The sequence below is a fragment of the Crassostrea angulata genome, chromosome 3 (assembly GCF_025612915.1).
Source record: "Crassostrea angulata isolate pt1a10 chromosome 3, ASM2561291v2, whole genome shotgun sequence".
Lineage (NCBI taxonomy): Eukaryota > Metazoa > Mollusca > Bivalvia > Ostreida > Ostreidae > Magallana > Magallana angulata.
Window position 1 is genome coordinate 16,615,832 of NC_069113.1, and position 19,728 is coordinate 16,635,559.

At 31.3% G+C, this 19,728-nt stretch overlaps 1 long non-coding RNA gene across 5 annotated transcripts; it reads right to left on the bottom strand.

The window, feature by feature from the left end:
- Window positions 1-3,139: 3,139 nt before the first annotated feature.
- On the bottom strand, window positions 3,140-18,256 carry LOC128176210 (uncharacterized). 5 transcript variants are annotated; one of them, XR_008242759.1, is made up of 9 exons: window positions 18,022-18,250; window positions 16,064-17,596; window positions 15,435-15,496; window positions 15,181-15,259; window positions 11,873-11,975; window positions 11,709-11,760; window positions 11,340-11,459; window positions 3,671-3,732; window positions 3,140-3,467 (listed from the first exon to the last, which is right to left on the bottom strand). It is a non-coding gene; the product is annotated as an uncharacterized LOC128176210 (long non-coding RNA). The 5 variants fall into 5 exon arrangements; XR_008242760.1 differs by having other exon boundaries at window positions 16,669-17,596; window positions 18,022-18,236; XR_008242757.1 differs by having other exon boundaries at window positions 15,435-17,596; window positions 18,022-18,256.
- Between the last annotated feature and the right edge of the window lie 1,472 nt (window positions 18,257-19,728).

Here is a 19,728-nt window from a genome sequence, read left to right on the forward strand (position 1 = left end):
GGGGTACATAGATTTTGCCTTTTCCGTCCATCGGTCTGTCTGTTTGTCCGCAAAAACTTTAAAATTGCACATAACTTTTGAGTGGGTTGGGCTCTGGCTTTCATGTTTTAAAAAAGTATCCCTTATGACCAGGCCTTTTTTGCGGTAACACCAAATTTGACCTTTTGACCATGAAGTTTGATCAACTTTTACAAACATTTTCACACTTTAACCTTGGCAATAACTTTTGAAAATTGGTGCTAAGGCTTTCATACTTCACATATGTATTCATTCTGACAAGACCTTTCAATGGGTATATTTTTTACCTTGACCCAAGAGTTTGACCCACTTTTCAAAAACTTGAACTTTGGTCATAACTTTTGAAAATTTAGCACTAGGGCTTTCATATTTCATAGATGTATTCCTCGTTTCAAGCTCTTCCTTTTGGATAACAACAAATTTTGTCTTTTGACCTTGACCTTTGGAGTTTGACTTGCATTAGAGAAACTTCAACATTCGCTGCCATTCTGAGACATCAGTGTTTCACAAACACATCTTGTATTTATTTTGGTTAACTTGGCTTTTTTCCCTTTGAAGAACTACTCATAATTTATCAAATGACATGAATTTAAGATCAGAATTTTCTCACTCTCTTTATAAAAATATGATGGCGGATCCATAAAAGAAATACAGTAACGGTGCATTTAGAGGGCAAACAAATTATCAAATTAAAATCAGATGCGTTTGTGAAACATTATGAAAAAGCAATTTTTTAGCATATAGGTCACAGTTAAGGTCACAAACTTATTGTCCTAGGTGTCATTTAAAAGCACATAATTAGTGAAGTATGCATACCAAATACGAAGTCTCTATCTCCTATGGTTCAAAAGTTATGGCGAAGGTTAAAGTTGACAACAGACAGACAAACAGGACAAAAACAATATACGATTCGGACGCATATAAATGTGTCCTGATAGAATTCGTGAGCAAACACCTACGGCTGAGCTAAGAGAGATGCCGAGACATAGAATTTTTTAGCTACTTGGACTTTCAGTAATGTACTCTCAAATGACGGTATAGATTCTCAAGCTTGTACTTGATTTTTAATAGCACACTCCCTTTAAAGAATCTTAAACATCAACGATTAATAGTAAAGCTTAAATTATTATAGTTGATATAATAAATAAAACAAGAAATCAATTTTGCATACTCAGTATTTTAATCATTTTTTATTGTAGTTAAAAAAGTAAAAGATTTAAAAAAAAAAATTCTGCTTTGTCTGAAAGTATAATATTGATAAATTGAAACAAGATGTGTTTGTGAAGCACTATGCGCCCGGGGACAACAAAGTTCTAAAAAGCAATTTTTAGCATATGGGTCTCAGTCAAGGTCACACGACCATTGTCCTTGGTGTCAGTTGAAAGTGCTTGTAAATGTAAACTCCAAAACGAGAAATCCGGATTCGAATAGCTAGTTTCGAATAAACCGACAGCATATATAATTATGAACCAACAGCATATAATAATGAAACCACAGCATATAATAATGAAACCACAGCATATATAATTATGAACCAACAGCATATAATAATGAAACCACAGCATATAATAATGAACACACAGCATATAATTATGAACACACAGCATATAATTATGAACCCACAGCATATAATTATGAACCCACAGCATATAATAATAGATCCACAGCATATAATAATAGAACCACAGCATATAATAATAGACCCACAGCATATAATAATTATAGAATACCTTTAAATTACAGAGGAATCAGCTTGTTATCTGTCGTTGCAAAATGTTATAGTTCGGTTTTAAATAATAGAGTTCAACAATACCTAGAAGAAAATGAAATACTCTCCGATGCACAGAATGGATTCCGATGCGATAGATCATGCGAGGACCATATATTTACCCTTGCAAACCTTATTCAAAATCGCAAGTCTACATTTGTTACATTTGTTGATCTCCAAAAAACCTTTGATCTTGTTAACAGAGACCTTTTACAGTACAAACTTCAACTTAATGGAATCAATGGTCCAATATATGATGCCATCTCCAGTTTTTATGAAGAAACATTCTCGTGTGTATGTGTAAACGACCTCCGTACTAATTGGTTTCTTTGTTCAAATGGTGTACGCCAAGGAGACAACCTATCTCCTACCTTATTTTCTTTATTTATCAATGATTTAGCATCTGAAATTTCACAACTAAATGTTGGAATTCCTATTGGTGACGAAAAAATTGGTCTTCTGTCATATGCCGATGACATTGCCATTCTTAGTGAAAATGAACTTGAAATGCAAAGATGTCTCGATATTCTTACAGATTGGTGTATGCGATGGAGGTTAAATGTGAACTGTGCCAAATCAAATATAATGCATTTTAGAAAACGAAACATTCCCCGAAGTAAATTCAATTTTAGAATAGGAAATGGAGAGTTACAGTACGTTAATCAGTATCGATATCTTGGTGTTATTTTCCACGAGAAGATGGACTTCAGTACAACGGCGGAGGTTTTAGGTAAATCCGGAGGGCGAGCATTAGGTGCGATGATTTCCAAAATTCATGACTATAAAGATGTTGGATTTAATTATAGAACCACAGCATATAATAATAGACCCACAACATATAATAAAATCATCTAACATAAGGCAGCCATGGCGTTCCATATAAGATGGTGCTTTATTATATGAAGGTGGTGCTTTTTATTTGAAGATGGTGCTTTTTTATATGAAGATGGTGCTTTTATATGAAGATGGTGCTTTTTTATGTGATGGTGCTTCTTAATGTGAAGGTGCTTTGTTATGTGAAGATGGTGCTTTATTATATGAAGATGGTGCTTTTTTATATGAAGATGGTGCTTTATTATATTGAGATGGTGTTTTGTTATATAAAGATGGTGCATCTTCATATAATAAAGCACCATCTTCATATAAAAGCACCATCATGAAATAACCACAGAATATAATTCAGCAATATCTTCATAGCCACATAAGGCAGCTATGGCGTTCCATAGACTAGTGTATAACAGTGCTTCTTTGAGCATCGCCGAGAGAATATGCCTTATAATATGCTTCTAATTGATATGGATCAAACACATGTTTAGAGTAGGAAATGTATAAAATCGTTAAAAAATCGTGAGAGAACAAATTATAGTTTTTAATTTCTCATACATGCAGATTATATTGGAAAAAATATCTTTGAAATAATAGTTACATTATATCATATTCCCTGTAATTACGTCACATTATAATTTCTGTCATCATTCATCCTCTCTAGCGTTAAAAAAATAAGTTCAAACATATTCTTATTTTATTTCTTGGATATACTATAAACACATGCATTAAATTTTGAGATCTATTCATATATGATAATATGAACGTCAACAATTTCACGGGGATTGTTGCTCGTCCGACCGAGCCGATCGCTGTTCATCTGGTTGCACGGAAGCCTTCTTCGAAAGTTTACCATCTGTAACCGAAGATAAAAATATAATTCTGAATAAAACAAATAATTTAATGAAATGTATTATTTAAAAAAAAAAATTATGCTACATGTACATATACTTGTTTAACACAGTGAACAACTTACTGAAATATACATAATGATCGAGAGAGAGAGAGAGAGAGAGAGAGAGAGAGAGAGAGAGAGAAAGAAAGAGAGAGATTATTTACATATCCAGGCAACCAAAGACGCTACGACAAAAACACCGCCGATTACTATTCCGACAATTGCTCTGTAAAATGCAAGATACATTAAATTACCGAAAGTTCGGATGCATTATCAATGTAAGCTTGAAACTATTGATTGTTTCCTCATCTAACTGCACGATACGAAGTTCAAATCCCATGGTTTGAAAATTGACTAATGTTATTTCTTAATCAAAACATTTCTGAATTTTAATCACTGTTTAATTAACTGCTACATTCAGCTATACAATCGACAAGAACATATGTTGTTTAACAGGCAAGGTCAGAAATATTGTTAATGCAACCTCAAATCCAATGACCAGTGGGTGTCCACAAAGGTTTCCGTTATGGAGGAAATATTAGAAAACAAGTGTGTTCAAGTACCAGTTTTCCGAGATAAGCTTGTAACCTCTAAGCAATCAACGACATTTGTCGAAGTAACCTATAACAACGAGTGGGGCTCCGGCCTTGATCGTGACGGCACCCGCAATACAAAACCGGATCACTGGCCGGGAAAAAACGTACTTGGCGTACTTTTGAAAAAAATTGCAAAAAAAAGTCAGAAAAAGAAAACACAGCGACTCCGGTAAAATTGACCGTAAACAAAAACAAAACAAAGATCAACCAAATCAGCGTACCATAGTACAGATGCTGGAACAACTCAGAGCTATGTCAGACAGTGACGTGTCGGGGTGTAATCCGGACACAGAGAGCTCCGGTGATGAACGGTAACTGTATTCGGATCTGGCTTCCGACCTCAGAATTTTCAGAACTATTGTATGTGTACGTTTAATACGCTCAGTATAATCGTTTATACAATTATAGACTATTATTATGATAATCTACTTTCCAATAAGGAGTAGTTTAGTACCTATGTTCTTTTTTTTTCAGTAATATTATATTTCAGAATACACTTTCTGAAAACAATGTGTCCGACAATATTAATGCATTTTTATAGGAAATACTAATATGTATACAAAAATGCATCAAACAGTAACGATGCTGATATTTTTCCCTTACTATTTTTTCATATAGCATTCGAAGTATATTACTACTTTTATTTTTATTTTTTTTATCATTATTTTCTTTATGTCAACAACTATTTTGAAATATGGCAAATTTAGATTTAGTATCAGTGAACGTAAGAGGTCTTAATTCGTCAGAAAAAGGAGATAAAAAATTTTCATGGCTAGAAGATAATAAAACTAATATTACACTTTTACAAGAAACACATTTTATAGAGAAACGTGAAGAATTGTATGATAGTAAAAAGAACGGAAAAGCAATACATGCTTTCTCCGACTCCCCCTTTAGCAGAGGCGTTTCCGTTTTGTTCAATAAGGAATATAATATTATAGTGGCTTATCTCTGCCCCTAGTGTGCAAGTTATTTTTCTACCAATTATGTCGACATGCAAGATAAATATGTTGACATGCAAGATAGTTATGTTAACATGCAGCATAACTATGTTGACATGCAAGAAAACTGCAATCAAATAAGAGTTATAAAAAAAATCTCAAATATCGCCCAACATGTGACATCCAAGATGCTAGATACGCTACCTATTGATATCAATATGCAACTTGTTTACGAGGGTTGTTCGGAAATTAATGAGACATTTTCTCTTATTCTTTTAGTGAAAAAGATAAACTCTTGAAATTTCACCAAAATGTAGATAAGGATAAAGATTATCAATGTGAAAAGTTTCTTGTCCATGGCATAAATAGATCATTCCTGGTAAGCTGACCAACGTGCCCTCGTCCAGTGACCCGGCGCAACCGCAAACTTATTATCGCAGCGTCATTTTAACGCTTCTTATTGCTCCTGTGTTTTAAACAGCTTACAAACGAACGGAAATAAGAATTATTCTTTATTTCTCATCTTTTGTTTTCATTTCAAGAAGTCATCATTTACATTTTCTCTCATTCTTGTTCTTTTAGGGAAAAACTCGAGTTATTTTTACCCAAAAGTCTAATTACTGTGAATGTCTCCCGCAGTTATTTTTTTTATATATATTTTAGAACTGTTGACAACAGTTAGTGTGTCAAAAGTACTTGATAATTAATCCTTTGGCCTAATTCTAGTTAAGCAATCAGTGAAAAAAATATGATGAGCTGAAACTCTATACTTGTCCACTCCTCGTATAGTTTTTTTTAGCCATAGCGTGGCCTTAAAAGGTCTTCTTTTGAGATGTCTACCTGTTTGACAGTTTTCAATGCGCCGCCTTGACGTCAAAATTCAATGTAAAGTCGTCAGATTTCTATTGTTTGGTAAATATATGTGTACCATATCCGTATTTCAACTGGAACATCAGTGAAACTTAATCAAAAGCTAGTCGCAAAGAATAGCAAAATCGACATATTTAATTTGATTTCTTTTATCGTTAACTGTGATTCTACGGACACTTATAAGGTAGATGTTTGAGCTGTTAAATTTCCAAGTTCATGGCTGCGCCGGGTACCCCGACCACCGACTTGTTTATCTACTATCGTAAACAAAATATTAAATATTCTTTTAATATTACTTTTTTTTTATTATTTGGTGGCGTTTCATCAGTGTCTATGCCAATTTTCACAATAATCCGTCAATTAGAAAAAAAAATATTTGAGTTGTCTCAATTATTTCCGAACAACCCTCGTATGTTAACATGCAACTTCTTTATGTCGACATGCAACTTATCTATGTCGACATGCAACTTAGTTATGTTAACATGCAAGATAAATATGTTGACATGCAACATATCTATGTCGACATGCAACAGAGTTATGTTGACATGCAACTTATAAGTTTCATGTCAACATATTTATCTCGCATGTAGACATAACCAAGTTGCATGTCAACATATCTATCTCGAATGTCAACATAAGTAAGTTGCATGTTGACATATTTAAGTTGCATGTCGACATAAATAAGTTGCATGTTGACATAAATAAATTGCATGTCAGCATATTTATCTTGCATGTTAACATAAATAAGTTGCATGTTGACATAAAAAGGTAGCATCTAGCATTTTGGATGTCACAGTTGGGCGATATTTGAGATTTTGTATTTAATTCTTATCTAATTGCAATTTTCTTGCATGTCAACATAGTTATGCTGCATGTCGACATAATCATCTTGCATGTCAACATATTTATCTTGCATGTAGACATATTTGATAGAAAAATAACTTGCACACAAGGGGCAGATATATGCCACCATATAATATAGATATATTAAATGTGCATAAGTCAAATGATGGAAGGAAACTTCTGGTAAATGCTAAAATAGATGAAACTTTACTTACTATTGTTAACTTATATGCTCCCAATAAAGAAAGTGATAGAATAGCATTTTTTAACTCGCTAAATACATTTATTTCTTCCCATACTCCACAAGATAGCAAACTTATCATCGGCGGTGACTTCAATTGCAATTTAAATAAAGAAAATGACATATCCTGTAAAAAGTTAAGTAAACTAACAAATAAGCTGGACCTAGTCGATGTGTGGCTGAAAAAAATCCAACGAAAAATGGTTATACATGGTGTGATGCAGAAAATTCCCCGAAGAGTAGAATAGATTACATTTTTGTGCGATTGATACAATTGATTATGTAAAAAATATTGTTGTTCGAAAATTACCAGGTACGCATAAGAAAAACACGCAGTTAAGTGACCACAGGTTAATAAAATGTAATTTACATTTTAGTAATCTGGAGAGAGGTAAAGGATACTGGAAATTAAATATCTCGCATCTAGAAAAATCTAGGTCATTAACCCAATTTTACTTTACTCATGCGAAGTGTGGGGTTACGAAAATTTAGATATTATTGAAAAGGTACATTTAAAAATTTTGAAATTTATTCTTAATCTTAAATCTAGTACTCCAAATTGTATGGTGTATGGAGAAACTGGAAGGTATCCATTGTCACCCTTGATAAAATTAAAATGATAATGTACTGGGCAAAAGTTTTGACAGCCCACGATTGTAAACTCACTAATGTAATCTATTGTTATTTTTATAGATGTTACAAAAATGGATCTTTTATACATCCATGGATGAAATGTATACATGATATACTCAACTCGTGCGGGTTGTCTTATATATGGGAAAATCAAACAATATGTAGTTATAACTGGCTTAAGTCAATAGTTAAAGAAATATTACAAAATCAATTTGTACAAGATTGGAGAAGTATAGTAGATAACTCACCAAAATGTATTAATTATAGAATTTTTAAAACAAATCTCAATTTAGAAAAGTACTTGTTGATTTTACCTTTACAGATCTACGGATCACGTTTACAAAATTACGAACATGTAATCATCGATTCCCCATTGAAACAGGTAGATGGCATAATATTGAAAAACATTTGAGAAAATGTACAATGTGTGATTCTAATAGTATTGGGGATGAATTTCATTATGTTTTAGAATGTACACATTTTGTAAACGACAGAAAAATGTTTTTACCCAAGAGATATTATGAAAACCCAAATATTATAAAATTTAACGAGCTCATGAATACTTTTAATGTAGAAAAACTAAAAAACTTGTCAATTTTTATAAAGAAAATTTTCAAAGTCTGTTCTTCCAAAAACCAACTTTAACAACCTATTGTATTGTGATTTTAACCTTTTTGTCATTATATTACTTCTACTGTACATGTGATCCTTGACTGTATTCGTGTACATTTGTATATACTAATTTTGAACCTCAAATACCAGTGAACTGGTCTTGAGTGAATAAAGAATTGAATTGAGAAAACGAAGACTACAAACGCGGAATCTTAGATTTATTCAAGAACATAGATGACTCATTAGATCCAATATCAAAATGGGAATCTTTTAAAATAAAGGTTCGTGATTATTCCATTAATAACGCAAGACAATCCAGAAACAATGTAAAATATAGAATAAAATTGATTGAGAAAAGGATAGATGATATAGAAAATTTACCTAGCGGAGATATTGATATGAATAAAAAAGAAAACTTGAAATGGAATTAGATTACATGTACGATAAAATAGCTAAAGGAGCGCAGATTAGATCTAAAGCAAAATGGATTACCGAAGGTGAACGAAATACAAAATTCTTTTTAGGTTTGGAAAAGAAACATCAAGCTAACAATACAATATTAGAAATAAAAACCGATAACAAAACTGTAGCAAGTAATGCCGAAATTATAGAGGAAATGTGTCACTTTTATGAAAACTTATATACAAGTAAATCTATTAAAAATGATGATATAAATGCTTATTTAAATGACGTGGAATGTCCAAAACTTAGCAAAAGTGAAAAAGAATTTTGCGACTCATTACCTACAATTGATGAATGCGCAGATGCAGTCAATAATTTGAAAAATAACAAATCCCCGGGCTTAGACGGTATACCGGCTGAATTTTATAAATGTTTTTGGAAAACAATTGGACCACTCTTTTATGAAGTTTTACTAAGTATTTTCGATAAACAGGAACTATCCTTTTCACAGCGGTTAGCTCTTATAACTCTTTTATTTAAGAAAGGGGACAAAAATAGCCTTAAACATTACAGACCAGTAAGTTTAACAAATACCGATTATAAATTTTTAGCCTTTGTCCTTGCCAAAAAATTACAAACAGTTATTGATAAACTGATTAGCAAGGAACAATCAGCGTATATAAAAGGCCGCTTTATAGGCATAAATGCAAGATTAATTTTAGACATCTATGAATACTGCATGGAAAACAATAATGAGGTTTTATTGCTATTTTTAGATTTTGAAAAAACATTCGATTCAGTCGAGTGGAATTTCCTTTTTCGAGTTTTAAAACAATTTAATTGTGGTGAAAATTTTATTTCATGGGTCAACATTCTTTACACAAATCCAATTTTTAGAGCTAAAAACAATGGATGGATTTCTAAAACTTGCAAAATGAAAAGAGGTATAAGACAAGGGTGTCCTATCTCAGCACTTCTATATCTTTTTGTTGCGGAAATATTGGCTTATAAATTAAAACAAAATTCAGAAATTCAAGGAATAAATATATCAAACATGGTAGACGATTTAAAAACTATTCAACATGCGGATGATGTCACGTTAGCCTTGAAAAATATTTCTTTTTTAAATGTTGCAATAAAAACTGTAGAAGAATTCTGTAAACACGCTGGATCAAAAACTAATATAGAAAAACGCAGTGTATACTACTTGGTAGTTTAAAAGACAAATATAATAATATTAGCGGCATTGATGTAACCAATGATGCTGTAGATGTTTGGGTATTTATATTTGACATAATAAAAATCAATGCTATGAACTTAATTGGTTACACTCTTTTCAAAATATGGAAAAACTGTTCGAGTCCTGAAAAAAAAAGAAAATTAACTATATTTGGAAAAGCATGCATTGTTAATTCACTAGCTATATCTAAAATAATTTATGTGGGTTCTATTTTACCTATGCCTGACCCTGAGTATATTAAACAACTGAAAAAGAGCATATTTAATTTCATTTGGAATAAAAGAGATAGAATAAAAAGAGATACTGTAATTGGAAGACAAGAAGATGGCGGTATAGGAGTTGTTGATATTGAATCGAAGTTTAAGGCCTTGAAGGCTGCATGGTGTAGAATATTGATTGACAAAACATGCCTAATTAACAAAATAGTTGATAGTTATCTAAAAATTTTAAATGTAGATATCAATTATGTATTAAACGTATCGGTGACTAATATCTCAAATTTTGAAATAATTTTTAAACTTCCTATTTTTTATAGAGAAGTATTTTTTTTATTGAACTTTCACATATTCACATACCATAGTATAAGTATTGCACATATATATATATATATATATATATATATATATATATATATATATATATATATATATATATATATATATATATGTTGCAATGTATACATATACATTAAATTTATAGTATTTGTTTGATAGATATAATCAATATTTTGATATAAAGTATATATATATATGTATTACTTCTTAGAATAGTTACGATATAATTTGAACAAGTTGTGGTATATAAATATATGTGAAAAATGGTGTTTTTTTTAGAAAAAAAAGAAAAGGAAAAATTCAAAGATACAGAGCAAAAGATAAAATAAAATAATAAGAAACAGGGCCAATAAGGAGAGAATAAAGATGGTGATGAATGTTCCAAACGTTGAAATATATCTTTCCAATAAATATCAAACAAATGATAATTACAGTTTTTCAATTGACAGTCAATATTTTCAAGAAATCATAGCCTGTCTTATCCAATTTCAAACTTGAGAAACAGGGTATATATCACCAAAGAAAAAAAAGATTGAGGTACAGAAAAAAATAAAAAATAGTCATTAACTGCTCTAGCAAAAGTCATTGACATTTGAACAGTAAAATATGGAAGAAACGTTGTAGGTAAAATGCGGTTGAATCAAGTGTGTAATTTGAATTATTTTCCATTACAAATAAGCTTTAGAAAATGGTTTCCTTCATATAAAAAAAACATACATAAACTAAGGGAGATAGAGACCTACAGTATGAGCTCTGTCCATAAACATTTTTCTATATAAATATATACGGGAATTGGGGGTTAAATTATAAGACAATTGGTACGAACAGATTATCAAGTTCAAGACCCTCACTACTCCCATCCCTGAAAAAATAAACCATAGTACATAACCTAAAGGCCTACCTTATATCCATACTGAAGCCCTCCAAACTCGTTGAATATTTTATCCAGTATGTTCTAAATAAAACTTTGCAAGGTGATTTTAGTTTTGTCAAATAAGCTTACTATCTCTAGCAATTCCACCTAAAATTTAAAAATATGAAAAAAAAAAAATAATATTTCTTTGTTTTTCAACAATAATTGTGCAAAAACTTGTTGATGATATGTTAAAAATAACATTTTCATAAACATAATGATCAGAAATTAATTTTATTATAAAAGTGTAATAAACAATAGTTCAACACAAAGAGAGGTAATCCAAAGAGAAATACAATGTATGAAACTTTTGGTTGAAAGGAAGGACAACTCAATTTAAGGAAAAGATCACTCTACCTTTATAGTCTGTTTCAAGGTATGCCGTAGCAGTGGTCTAGATCAGTGTTATCTAAAATTATTTAAGAAATATTAATTATTTTACAATATTTAATAAACAGAAGTAATTTAGATAAGTTGCATAGAAAAACTTATTCAATTCATTATAGGTTTGTTTCACTTACTTATTATGAATAAATTTCCTTCTCTTAAGTCTGATTTGAATTCTTGCTCTGTCAATTCATATAAATCTTCGTCTCTTTCACAATCGTCTTGCCAATACTGGACCTGTAATAATAATAAATTATCATCATCAATGTAGTACATTCTCTTGTAAAAACAAATTTTAAAAATACTAATTTATAATGATCAGAACAAAACACACAAATCAACACAGACAACACAACACAAAACACATAGAAAGAGGTTATTTTTTGGATGATTTTATATTGGTTATTATTTTGCTAAATTACTTTACTTAAAAAAAGAAATATTTTAATTATATAAATTTTTTACCATCATAATGACTGTTATTAATATAAAGTTTTTATGATGCATAAAACCTTAATACATTAAATGTGGTTTTCCTATGTAATGCTTATTAGATTATAAGTAGTTTATAAACATGCAAATTTTGTACCATACCCTGCAACTTTTTACCATACCCTTTTTTTTAACTTGTATTTGTTTTAGTCAAAATAAGTGTTCATTTGAAGTTTAACAGTAAATTACTTTAAATATTCCATTCTTGTACTCAATTATTTGTCCATTCCATTCTATGTTCTCTCCTTCCTCATTGGTCCACACATGATAGAATAGTTTGGACACTAATTTTTGGGGATTGAAAGATTGTTCACCCTCTGATTTGTCCTGATTGACATGTTCAATGAGAAATTTCAAATTGTCTAAAAGTTTGTCTATATTAAACTGATGTCCCTTTATACTGAATTTTGTGAAATTTTAAAGATTTTTATCAAGTGCGTACATGTTCTTATATAATGTAATTTGTTTTTTAATTTCACTTATTTTTTCTGATTTTTTCTTTATTTTCCCCACTTTCAGGTCCACTCTCTCCTTAGATGTCCACATACCATCATTGTGCAATATATCAACGGCATCATCAATTTTTTCACAAAGTCTTGTTTGTCTATAATGATCTTTAAATGTTGTTGTAACAACTGTGTTTTCTTGGTCTTGTTAACAAAAATAATTTCCTTGGTTTTTTTTATCTAACATCATTAATAACTTTTTCTTTCTCTTGCAATGTTTTTCTTTTCAGCCATTCATTAGTTTTGTTGTCATTAAATATAATAGTACTTTGAAGATTAAAAACATCGTAAGTTGGTACATCATTCATTTTCTTGTCCAACTGACCTATCAGTCTTTCAACAGAGATATTATTTGTAGGACAAGATTTACATTTTTCTAAAACAACATCTGATGGATTAAAAAACTTGCCCGATGGTTGTAAAAAAGAACTAAAAAGTTTTTCACATTTAATCTTTAAAAGAGAACAAATCTTCTTTATGATGGAACAGGTGATATCGTCATTAAAACTTTCATACAAAATGTCCTCCACATCAGAACATGGTAAGAATGGACCATAAAACAGTGAAATTTCTCTCTTTAAAAGTAAATATGGATTTGTTGTACATGAATCTAAAAAATCTAACATTCTTCTATATACAGAACCCATTGTTACAGCATGTTCAACCTCATCTGTCTTTCTCCAGTAAGGCTCTGTAAAAGCTTTGCATAAAATACCCAGAGCTTTTAAAATACATAAAATGAAATTGTTTTGAAGGGCACATAAAATAATATTCTGAACAACATTTAAAGTGCTTTTTGATGAAGACAGATAAAAATAATATGCTTTCTTAAAAAATAAATACCTGCAGCATTGTAAAACAAAACATTAAAACGATTCCCTCTTACATTCATGATCGGTATGTTTCTAATACCTTGGTCTTTAATAAAAATTGCTGCTAAAAGAGGGTCACCTGTTCCATCTTTAAAATATAATTTTGACACACATCTAATAAGATAAAAAGTATAGGATTCTTTACAGAACAAGTTATGAAAATTGATATTAAAATCATTTTTAAGTTTTAAAATTTCTTTAAGACATTCATCTGAAAACTGTAAAGGTGGGTGTACAGAACACTTAAAAGAATAAAAATCTTTGTTACAGTTAAAATCAGTACATTCATTCATTAAAACTTTGTTAACTTTTTCTTCAGTAAAACTTCTGTCTGTCATAAAACAAGTTACATTATTTAAAATTTCACTAGAATGTCCATCACTAATTTCATTCAGAATATCTGTTGTTGTAGAAACATACGTATCGACCTTGCCATCACTGACTTCTCTTAAACCTGCAGTAAAAATATCGGAATCTGTAGAAAATTTTACACCATAAAAATGTTTGCCCTTCTTGGTTGTGGCATCAGGCAACATGGTCATATTTTCACAATTTGATAACTTTTCTTTTAACTGATTTTGTCCTAAAACACCCATTTCTGTTGTTAAAACAGAATTTGTACTTTTACATGGAATATCTAAAATTTTAAAATTGACAAGAGATAAAACAGCATTAATAACAGGCTTAATATGATTAATTCCGACATTATGTGACCTTAAAGTATAAATAACTTCTCTTAGTTTAAAATCATAAGGTTTTCCTCTAGTACTCTCTCTAAAATTCAAAACTTTCACACCCTCTTTCTCTTTCTCTCCAACCTCTTTCTCACAATATAAAACATCTAACTCCTTCTCCAAATCTTTCAATACAGTTTTAAAAATATTACATTGAACACCTTTATCTAAAAATACATTTCCTTGGTTTTCAATCTTCTCCTCCTTCATTGTCTCCTTCCTCTGTTTCTTCTCATTAATAAACACTTTTCTTCTTAAGTTTCTAATGATATCGTCCTTCCTTTTTATTTTCTCACTAAGTCTCTGTTTTTTGATAGCTCTAAGCTGTTCTTTTAATGAAATGATTTTTTTTGTAGGTTTGTGATTGTAATGTTTGCCTCCGTTGTTGAATGCACTATGGCTTTGTTTTCGAATTGGGGTTTTCTTCAATAGGAATTTTGAATTCTTTTTTTTCAAATTCTTTATATTCGGTTGTTTTTTTTTTTTCCTTTCAGTTTTCTTAATTTTGATAATCCTCTTTTGATCTTGATATACAGGGCTTTTTTATTCACTAATTTCTTGTTAATTTTCAGGATATGACATATGTCGTTGTGAATGTCATTAATATTTCCTCCTCTCTTCTCAAATATTTCAAATACCAACTTGTGTGTGAACATTTTAACAATATGATGAAACTATATTTACCAATTATATGCTGGCTGTTTTGAAAGAATTTTTTATGGAACACATGTTAGTGAGACAATAAGACAAGACACACAACACAAAACATAGACATAACACATACACATAACATATGAAGACACATGACATTATTCATTTTAATAGTACACGTACTTACCTTAATATAGTTGTACAACTGTATAAATGTTCACATGCACATGAACATCAGAAAAAGTCCACAGGATAAACAAGGGTATCTGAAAATGGTGTTTATAAAGAAATCAAGTTGTCACTACTTATGTATTAAGACTCAATATTTTGACTATCAGACAATGACCACTTAACCAGCTTACATAAATTTACACAAGTAAAAGTGTCATTTCAAATGTTAATTAAAATTTACAGATATGACATTGATGAATAACTATTTACCGTAAATACTGTGATCAAATCCAATGATGTACTATATAGTAAACAAATTCAATATCAACAATCTGAAATAACAATTTGAAACAGACTATGAGAAAAGGGAGATAACTCAAATTTCACAACTGTCTTTGAAATTTTACCACTTCAATGTTATTATAAAAATGTGAAACATGCATAAATGTGTTCAATATTGAATGCATTCTTATGAATGATAATTAAATTAAAAAGATAAAACTAAAATTCACTTAAAATAGCATGTATCTTTACTGTTATAAGAGAATTTCGAATTTTTTAGGTCGGTATCCCATGCCACATAATTTTGTAAAATTCAGCAACAGAAATCAACACATCAAAAAACGATGGAATTTTTACAGATTGTAGATAACATATAATAGTAACTGAAAATCGATGAAACCAATGCGTACCCTAGATGTTAAACCTCACAAAAAATAAAATTAACATTGCAGTGTAGACACTAGTTACGTTCTTTTTGTAAATACGAAAAAAATACTGTGAAATATATGTATAAAATGCACTAAAACATTCACAACGTCCATCTCCTTATCACCGCTCATCAATACATTAATGTCATTGTCCAATTCTTTTCTAAAATGAAGAAAATAAAATGGTACCTGACGTAGTCATCCGATGTGGTCAAGATGGCCGATTTTGCACAATTTTACTGTAGACAACTAATATGTCTTAAATCAATGCCAAATTAGCACAGCAGGTCTGCTAATTAATAATGAACATCATATCACTAGCAATTACGAATAGGAGCAGATAAGCCGGAGAATATGAGGATTGATCTCCCTTGGGGAATAGCTTGCATTGCTCTCCATTTCTTAGTAAAATATGACCAATTAGTGGTACAAGTTAAACTGTCATAATTTGGTAACGGTGGGAGAAATTTACTTGAAATTACCTACATTAGTTAGACCGATATTTGTTCCGATAATTTCAATAAAAAACTGATTCTGAATGGAATCAGAAAAATTAATATATTGCTAATTGCTTCGAAAAAACGTATCGTGAAACTGGACGCGAGTACCATAGCGTTTTGCACGTTATTTTTTCTAAGCGTCCGTAGGAGCGTACGTCCCGCGCCGTGTTCGTCATTATCCTCTGATCCCTCTTGGTTGACACCGTCCTGGTTCACGAAACGATAGGCATACACATTATGTGTTGCGGTAGACACATTGGGTAGGCGTAGCAAATTAACCAGTTCTTTACTTACCTCTCGTTGTGTCTTTACCTGTACGGCTCGAGCTTCGAAACGGTTACCGTTATCTTCGATGATATCACCGGAGGCGTAATCCTTTGTGTCCTCGTCTGCCACCAGTATCTCGTCTGCTTGTGGTCGTCCGCCCGTTTTGTCCCGGTATGTTGTGCCGTTAGAAAAACCAGTCTATCCCGCTTGACCACTGTTATAATGTTTTTCTTTGCGTACTGTGACTGGATTTCGTATAGGCGGATCCTATGTTCTCGTTTCGCTTCGGGTAGTTGCTGGCTGATCCGTACTGGGGATTTCTTCTCCTTCAGCTTGTACACGGTCTTCGTTATCGCTTCTTCGTGTATGGGGTCCGACACTTGGACAAATATTGGTCTGGGTGACTTCTGTTTATCGTTGAATTGGCCCATTCGATAGTACTTCGATATTCTTATATCGTTCATCTGTGTTTCTGTTAATTATAGCTCTTTCTTGAACACAGAGTTTAGCGTTAATGCTAAATTTTCACCTCTCTTATCTTCAACACCGGATACAATAATATTGCAATCCATTGATCTCATTAAGAGTTCACTGATCTTTCCGCTTTGTGAATTTTCTGTTCCAATCTGATAATGTAGTCGCGCTTTCGTTCCATCTCTCGGTGCATTTTACGCTGATTGTCCGATAACTCAGTTACGTCGTACGTAACGTCGTTTGCCTGCTCTTGCAAACGATTTTCGATTCCATGTTGACCATGTACATCTCGTTTCAAAGAATCTAGCTCATTACCTTGGTGATCAAAACGGATCATAAAATTTGCTTAAGACTGTTGAATGCTCATAATACTGTCGTGTCGTGTTTTTGACTACGCTTGTATAGGGGGAATTCTATAACTCGCTTGCAGTGTGAGGACCCGTTTTGCAATGTCCAGTCCAAAAGATTTGGGACGATTGCACTAAAATCAGAACAGGGAAGCCTTTAGACAATTAAAAGATGATGTTTATTGTTGCAGGTCTCCGATTAGAATGACATAATATTAGTCACCAGGCACAATAAAAATTATGACATTTGTGCTATCTGCAAATAATTACGCATTACAAATGTGGGTGCCCTAGCCTACCTAACACTGGTGACTACCAGAGTGATTAAACAATATAAAAACACTCACTCTGTATAAAAATATAAACAATGACATTTTCCTTAATAAAAGTTAAGGTAAACAATTGTCGAGGAAATTCGAACTTATAAAAGTAAATCGAGTTAACAGTTATCTAATGAACGAGGCTTTACACAAACGATGCGGTGATTCAAACAATGCATAAATTTACCTGAGTATTCCTTTAAATAAGGATCAATTAAGTATTTAAAGTATAAACTTACGATATAAAAGTTAACTGTTGCATCGCTGTGCAGTAAACAAATTTTAAACTCAAGAACCAACAACGGAACAACTATTTCCGACTTTGTAAAAAGAAATAAAGTGCAAAGGCCGCAGGTGTCAGTTATGAATCAATATACAAAAACAACTATAATTAACTGATTAAAATAATGAATTCATAGACTAAGACAGAATTGTAACTAAAGTTAACAATTTAAAATAGCAAAACAAGGTTTAAATCAAATATAGCTCAACTAAGAAAATTAATGAAGTAAATAAAACTTTAACTTAGACGAAAGCTCAAATTTCTTAAAAACACATTAAACTTGAAAATGGCATGAAAAACTTTTATGCATTTAAAAATTTAGAAATGGTTAAACTTTTAAAATAAACTTTAAATTAAAAAAAATAACATAAACCATATTTTACCTGAAATCAGAACAGGGAAGCCTTTAGACAATTAAAAGATGATGTTTATTGTTGCAGGTCTCCGATTAGAATGACCAAGGTAGGGTACGCTATCTCAATCGGAGACCTGGGCTTCCCTGATCTATTTCAGCTAATCAAAATTTAGATTCTTTGTTCGGACACAATTTTGGTAATTAAAAATTAACCCACGTGACCCTGATCTTCGGACACTGGTCATAAAGAAATAATTAAGTTAACGTAGTTAATCCCCTAACAAAGAAAAATCTGCTGACACCTGAGCACATCTTGATCTTGACATAAGGTAAAAAAGATAAAAGGAAACCTTAATTATAAACAATTATAAGCACCGTAACACCCACATGTACATTAACTTGGTCGTCGGACTAATAAATTGCATAATACTACATTTTTGTGACATTGTTACTCCGCATACCTAACAGGATAAGTTTTGATAAGTAATTAGACAAACTTTAGGTATTTACTTTGAACAGCGTTGCTTTATACAAAAAAACTGCAACTGTTAGATATGCCGAAAACGACTTTTAAAGTAAACATTATTTCAACATTTTGTAATGAATTTTGAATTAAAAGAAAAATGCAATAAATGTGAACATTGCTGTAAACCATAAACCTGAACAAAATATTGAGATCAATAAAACGAATTTACTGCTCTACTTTATCAAACAAACTATGACTAAAATTCCTCTACTAATATTCTACACAAAACAATTTTACTCATATATATTTAATTAAACACACATATACTGTTATTAAACATATCTGTCCTTTCTGATATATTTCATTTTGTCAAATAAAATATACAACATGACTACTTTCCCCCTTGCTCCAATTACTTTCGTCCTCGAAAGCTCAAATTTCAAGCATAGGTACTGTAGTAAAAGAAAATAAACCAAAAAAAGAAGTTAAGAGGAGCAAACTAGGTGAAACATTATACTGGTACATGCGCGGATCCAGAAAATTTTTCCAGGGGGGGGGGGGGGGATAATTGTGTTTGCCAGGGGGGGTCCGAGGCATATTTTCGCGATAATTTTACTATGTAAATTTAATAAATTTTCATCTTCAGGGAGGGTCGGGACCCCCCCGACCCCCCCTCTAGATCCGCGCATTGATGAAGTTTTCCGGTCAATTTTTTCTTTGATACGTCGATCAATAGAAAAATTATTATCTTCATTTCTTAAAAGAAAAAAAATGAAATACAATAACCCCGAGTTGATTCTAATGATATACAAAACCATGAAAATACCATCACATTATAAAAA